Below are 6000 nucleotides of genomic sequence, written 5' to 3'. Positions count from 1 at the left end.
ATGCGTTACCTAGGGAGGTGGTAGAATCTCCTTCCTTAGAGGTTTTTAAGGTCAGGCTTGACAAAGCCCTGGCTGGGATGATTTAACTGGGAATTGGTCCTGCTTCGAGCGGGGGGTTGGACTAGATGACCTTCTGGGGTCCCTTCCAACCCTGATATTCTATGATTCTATGATTCTATGATTCATATGCTGCTGCAAATAGTGCTTCCACGTAAAGTGGGTTGCGAGCTGTGCAACCCCTGTCTGTTTGGGCCGGCTCTGCTTGCACCCAGCGTCCTAGCGGGATAGGCATGCGCACGACAACCGGCATGGGACCTGTCACTCGCTCCATGTCCTGCAGCGCCCAAACTATGGCTAAAATTTGCTTTTCCAGAGGAGGGTACCTGGGTTCTGCCCCTTTCAACGCGCGGGACCAGAACCCGATAGGTGCCTTTTGCTGGACCCCTACCTGTTGCCAGAGCCCCCAAGAGGCCACGTCCGCTACCGTGGTGACTTCGAGCTCGAAGGGGACCCCTGGCTGTGGAGTGTGGAGCCGTGCGTGGGTAAGCAGAGCTTTTTACACAGGTCGAAGGCAGTTTGATGGCTCCGCGTCCACTGCCAGGGCGCCGCCTTCCATACTAAAGCCTGCAAGGGCTGCATGAGGAAAGCCAAGTGGGGGACAAAGGCGCGCCAGAACCTGAGGAGACCAAGGAAGGCTTGCAACCCTTTCTTCGACTGCAGCGGGGGATACCCCTGCACCGTTTGTCTCACCTTCTGGGGAATTTGTTGTTCTGGGCCCGCCCACATGATACCCAGGAAGACCACCATCTGGGTGGGGCCCTGTATTTTGTGCGGGTTCAGAGTCCATCCGCGCACCTCCAGGCCAGTGATGACTGCATGCAATGCATCCACCACCAGTTCACGGGAGGGGCCGGAGACCATCACATCGTCAATGTAATGATAACAACGGGTGGTATCTGGCAATTGTATACGGGCAAGATCTGCGCTCACCAGCTGGTGGCAAATAGTCGGGGAGTGTTTCCAGCCCTGCGGCAAAACACAAAAGGTATATTGGCGAGCTTGCCATGAAAAGGCAAATTGCTCTTGACTGCCGGTAGTGATGGCGATGGAGAAAAAGGCATTAGCGAGATCGAGGACGGCGTGCCAGGGTAGGGCAGCCGCCGCAATCCGCTCAATCAAGGTTACCATGTCCGGTACAACAGCTGTCAATTGGGGGGGTCACCTTATTCAACTCGCGGTAGTCTACCGTCATGCGCCAAGTTCCATCTGGTTTCCGCACAGGACACAGAGAGCTGTTGTACGGGCTTAGGGTAGGCCGAATGACTTTGGCCTCTAATAGTGCGCTGATGGTCTGGGTAATCTCCTCCTCCCCTCCAGGGAGGTGATACTGCTTTTTAGAGACTACGGCTGTCGGGGAAGGCAGCACTATGGGCTCCCAGCGGGGAGAACCCAGCAGGATCATCAATGCCCGCACCTCCCGTACCCGCGTTGCGCTTACATACCAGGGATCTCCAAACACGAAGAGACAGTACTGGGTATCCACCGAGCGGCCTTGCAGGACGTAGATGCCTAGTATATACTCTCCGATCGCGGCTGCCAAGACCGTGGCCCAAAACGGGGGTGCCTTTCCCAGGGTGAGGGTGACAGTGACCTCATATGCCGGAGTTTCCGCTCCTCCGAGGCCTTTTACCACAGCAGCTCGGCCCTGGGCCTGAGCGGAGTGCAAAATGGTAACTTCGGTGCCCGTGTCTATCAATGCTAGGACATGTTGGACGCCTCCCCTTGGCCAGCAGATCGCTAGGGGTACATAGGGGCATTGGTCCCCCGCCTCCCTACCGAGTGTGGCTGCCGCAACACACAGGGCGGAGGACCCGCCACGCCCTCAGTAGGGGCGTGGCAGTTTCCACTCGGCGGGCAGGGCAGAGGGCTCCGCCGGCTTGGTTCATTCTACACTCTTCTCCCCTTTTCCTCCTGCACTCTGTTTCGTAGGGGGCAACTGCAGCCAGCGCTTGTATAGGTCCGCCGTCGGCTTTCCATTACTGTCCTCGCGAGAGACACCAGCCTGCAAAAGATCTAGCCACAAGGTCTTCCGGGGCACTCGTAATACCCCCTTCTCCTGCCCCCCGCCCTGCTGCCCCTTCACAGCCCATACGGCTCACGGCCTAGCACTCGCCAGGGCCGCCTCCAATTGCATAAGGGTGGCTGCCAAATCCCCCACTCACCCATTCTTTGCCAGGACAGCTGCTAGGAGGGAAGGTTTTAACTCATCAGGAGCCAGGCGTAAAATGGTAGCCTTGATCGATTTCGTCACTGGTATGTCGTCCAGCCCTGCCTCTCCGCCTGTGGCAACAGCACAGGCCATCCCCAGCTGGCGGAGGACTTGCACCCCCTCCGGAACAGTCTTCCAGGGGCACGCCTGTGCTTCCAATTCCCCCATCGAGGAGTAGGCTGCCTTCACTGCAGCCACCAACCAGCGGTACAAAGAGGGGCTTTCAATGGGTTGCCCTTTGTCCTGCGGCTGTGGCGAGGTCGCCAATTGTGCATGTACCTGAGAGTCTTGTGAGAGAACGCCCCATTGCTGAAATTCATAAGGGAGCAGCAGAACCGTGTTGCCTGCATTGTCCCAGACCCGCACGAGCCACTGAATGACGCTCTCCCCGGGCTTCACGATTTCCTGCAACTCACTTGTTTTAAATGTATGTATGAGCTCTGGCTGCAGGGTGCCTCCCTGCACCCGTAGCTCCCGTACCAGCCATGCCAGAGCCACCACGGGGGACAAGGAGTCCCAAATGTTCCCATCCCAAGTCTCGGGATCCCAAGAGGGGGCAGCGGTCACCGCACATACCTGGGCGGCGGTCACTGGTCACCACCCGAGCAACCAACACTTCACACCGTCGCGTTAGCTCCTGGGCGCGCTCCGCCTGGGAGGTCACGACTTCTTGGGCCACGGCACAGGCCTCCGCCTGCGCCATGCATTCCTGAGTCTTCCCTTCTAGTGCTCGCTGTAAGCGAAGCAACTCCTCATCCTGGGCCCAGACGGCGGTCAGGAGGAGCCACCCAAGCTCCCCCATCGCTCGCCATTCCATCCCAGAACACTGGTTCCCCCATAACCGTTGTAACCCCTCAACCAGCTGCACAGGCATGACTCCTGGAGCCTGTTGAAATTCCGGCCAATCCACGGGGGCAGCCCACCCGGCCATAACCCGCGCTACCGGCCCCCAGCGCTCTGTTGGGGACCATCCTGGTATGTGCTGTAGGGACAGCGGCGGCTTCCCCACCTCCCCTTCCTTCGGCCAACGTGGCATTGCTTCTCAAAGTACCCTGCTCGCTGCACCAAATGTTCTAGGCCAAGGTGTTGGCAGCACCGCAGGCCAGCAGAGGTACTCTGGAAAATGAGATCCACATACAGCTAAGCAGCGAGTTATTGGTTTTATTGAAGGTTAGTGACACACCTGCAACAGGGACTCGAAGCGTTGCTGTCTCGGAAGCAGAGAACCCAGCACACCGGAGCTTTGCCTGGGACAGAGTCCGATGAAGGGGCAACCAGAGAGCCATAATAAGCAATACACGAAAACAGCTCATAAACATATATTTTTTTCCCTAAGGGGGCTTTCCGCTACCTGGCAACAGGCCATGCAAGACAGACAAAACCGGCCTAAAACCAGTTAAAGTTGGTTCTCCATGTCCTACAGTGACCGGGCGGCCTTGAGAAAGCAGAAGTTCCCTGGCTAGGCTGTAACAAAGTCTTCCGCAGTCCCTTACAGTGCCTAAGGGATTTGGATGCCCACTTCCTACTGAAAGGGATGGATGGATCCAACCAAGCCCCTAGGTGGCTTCGAAAAGCCCAACCCTAGTTTGAGCATCAACAGACCCATCCAGTAGGGAGCGGTAAGTGTTGTGTTTAGAGGAAGTTGCACCTTTGTTTATAGCACTAGAGGGCTGTGAGAATTTGCAGAGTGTGGAATCAGTCAGTTGATGATCTCTGTTAGGGCCCTGCCTGAGTTTCTTGCTTCAAATAAAGTTTGCATGAGTACACACACCAGGGTCCCCATGAGTTTCATGAATGCAGCAACACCCCCAGATAATGAGGCATTGTGTGAGAAAATATGAAAAATAGATGCTGTCAAACTAACTTGATTTCTTTTTTTTTTTGTTGAGATTACAAAGTTTGGATACGAAAGGTAATAGTGTTGATGTAATAGACTTAGACTTCTGTAAGGCGGTTGACTTGGTAGTGTATGATGTTTTGATTAAAAAAGTAGAAAGATTCAAAATCAATATGGCACACATTAAATGGATTCAAAACTCGCTAATTGATCGTTCCAAAATGTAACTGTAAATGGGGACTCATCATCGCATGGGTGTGTTTCCAGTGGGGTCCCACAGGGATCAGTTCTTGGCCCTCTGCTATTTAACAGTTTTGCTAATGACCTGGAAAAAACCACCAAATCATCACTGATGAAGTTTGCAGATGACACAAAGATTGGGCGAGTGGTAAATAATGGAAAGGTCATGGATTCAGAGCAATCTGGATCGCTTGGTAAACTGGGCCCAAGAAAATAATAGGCATCTTAATATGGCTAAATGTAAATATCTACATCTGTACAAAGAATGTCGGCCACACTTGCAGGATGAGGGACTCTCTCCTGGAAAGCAGTGACTCTGAAAAAGATTTGGGGGATCTGGTGGATAATCAGCTGAACATGAGCTCTCAGTGCGACGTTGTGGCCAAAAGGGCTAATGCATTGCATAATGGAGGAATACCGAGTAGGAGTAGGGAGGTTATTTTACCTCTGTATTTGGGACTGATGTGACCACTACTGGAATCCTGTGTCCAGTTCTGGTGTACACATTTCAAGAAGGATGTTGGACTGGGTTCAGAGCCACAAGAATAATTAAAGGATTTGAATATATGCCTCTAAGGATAGACTCAAGGATCTCAGTCTATTTAGCTTAACAAAGTAAAGGTTAAGGGGTGACTTGATTCATTCTATAAGTAACTACCTGGGGAACAAATATTTGATAATGGGCTCTTCAGTCTAGCAAAGATAGATCTGTAGAGAAAAGGTACAACACAATGAAATGGCTGGAAGTTGAAGACAGACAAATTCAGACAGGAAATAAGGTGCACATTTTTAACAGTGAGAGTAATTAACCATTGGAACAATTTACCAAAGGTCATCCTACAGCCAGTGGTTCATGCGCCGCCTATGGGTCTGTCTTCACTGCAGAGTTAGCCTGGTCTCCTAGTAGGGTGTTGCCTCTAACTTTCCTCCTGTCTACACACAAAACCTTCTGATGTGAGTTTAGTGGTGATTTCAACCTGGACTTGCTGGTCCAGCTTGGGGAGAGGCTGGAGCTCAGGTGCCGCTTTCACTCAGGCTGGTAACTTGCTCATTTTGCATTGAGGCTAAATCATTTGAGTGCTGATGATAGTCCTCCATTGCCTTCCCACAATTCCCGCTATGTGCCTAGAAGGACAGACAACTTCTCCCATTATTCACGGGGAAAGAATCACAGAGCAACTGTGACGGGATCCCCGGAGTGGAGCCTAGGACTGTGGGACCACTGTGCCCCCTTAAATCTCTCCAGCCTGGGCTTTCTCTCACAATGCCTTGCTAGTGACAAGCAGCAAACCCCTCCAGACACTGTGATCACTCAGCACAACAGAATCTACCCAGCTCTATTGCTCCAGAGCCACTCATGAATCACACAGAGAAAGGCACTAGCACCAAATCCAACCAGCTCCCAGCTCTGTACCTCAGGAATATACCATCTTGCATTGCTCAAGATGGGCAGTGCAGATTTATTAATTGGTTCACCACTTCATCAATGGAAAGTGGACACACACCAGCCTTTGCAAAACCTGAGCAAATTTACAACACACTTCATACAAACTCACTGGTAAAGATAAAGAGTAAAACAAATTTATTGACTACAAAAGATAGATTTTAAGTGATTGTAAGTGACAGGCAAAAAGTCAAGAGTTAGTTGCCAAAA

The sequence above is a fragment of the Caretta caretta genome, chromosome 18 (genome assembly GCF_965140235.1).
Source record: "Caretta caretta isolate rCarCar2 chromosome 18, rCarCar1.hap1, whole genome shotgun sequence".
NCBI classification, from domain to species: domain Eukaryota; kingdom Metazoa; phylum Chordata; order Testudines; family Cheloniidae; genus Caretta; species Caretta caretta.
The sequence above is the reverse complement of the archived record's forward strand: the minus strand, read 5'-3'. Positions refer to the sequence as shown.